The sequence below is a fragment of the Carlito syrichta genome, unplaced genomic scaffold (genome assembly GCF_000164805.1).
Source record: "Carlito syrichta isolate Samal-C Ts95f unplaced genomic scaffold, Tarsius_syrichta-2.0.1 Scaffold304043, whole genome shotgun sequence".
Taxonomy (NCBI): domain Eukaryota; kingdom Metazoa; phylum Chordata; class Mammalia; order Primates; family Tarsiidae; genus Carlito; species Carlito syrichta.
In genome coordinates, this window is record NW_007248139.1 from 84,889 (window position 1) to 85,674 (window position 786).

The window sequence follows — 786 nt, forward strand, 5'->3', positions numbered from 1 at the left end:
AGTCGTTCTGTGAATGTGTCTACAGTTGTTAACAGATAATGAATGTGTTTGGCAGCATGTGAATGAAGTCGATTTGTCAGTCCTGAACTGGGAGATGTCCCCTTGCTTGGTGGGTTGGGAAGGATGAAGGTTTGACAGCCCCCTGGGGAGATATTTGACAGTTTGACTGCATGTGGGGCAGGTTTGGGTTAGATGTGTAAAAGTGGAAGACACAGATAGGGTGAAGTGAATGTGAGTTTGTAACAATTTGAGTAAGGGATCATGTCCGATGTGAAAGAGGGCATGCATTTGTGTGAGAATGTCTTTTTCTTGAGATTGAGAAAGAGCCAGTTTTTTTGTAGGAAGAATCATCCTTCTTTGAAGAACTTTGACAGAGGTAAGCATTTGAATTCTATTGGTATCTTATGAGGATGTTAGGGTGGGAAATGTAGACAGTAAGGAGAAAGATAGAAGGGCAGCAACTTTTGCTGCTGAGTCAGTGAGATAATTTCCTGTGAAATCAGGTCTGGGTCTTTTTGGTGTCCTTTGCAGTGAATAACTGTTGCAGCCTGGGGAATTTTGACTGCTTGTAACAGTTTGTGAAGAGTTTTCCATTGATAACGGGGGTTCCTTTGGTAATAAGGAATCCTCTTTCTTGTCATATGGCAGCATGAAAGTGGAGGGTATGGTAGGTATATTTAGAGTCTGTGTAGATGTTGAGCATCTTGTTTTTAGCTAGACTGGGTGACTGTGGGACATCTATTCTGCTTGTTGGGAGGTGGTGGGTGGGGGAAGAGCATTGGCTTC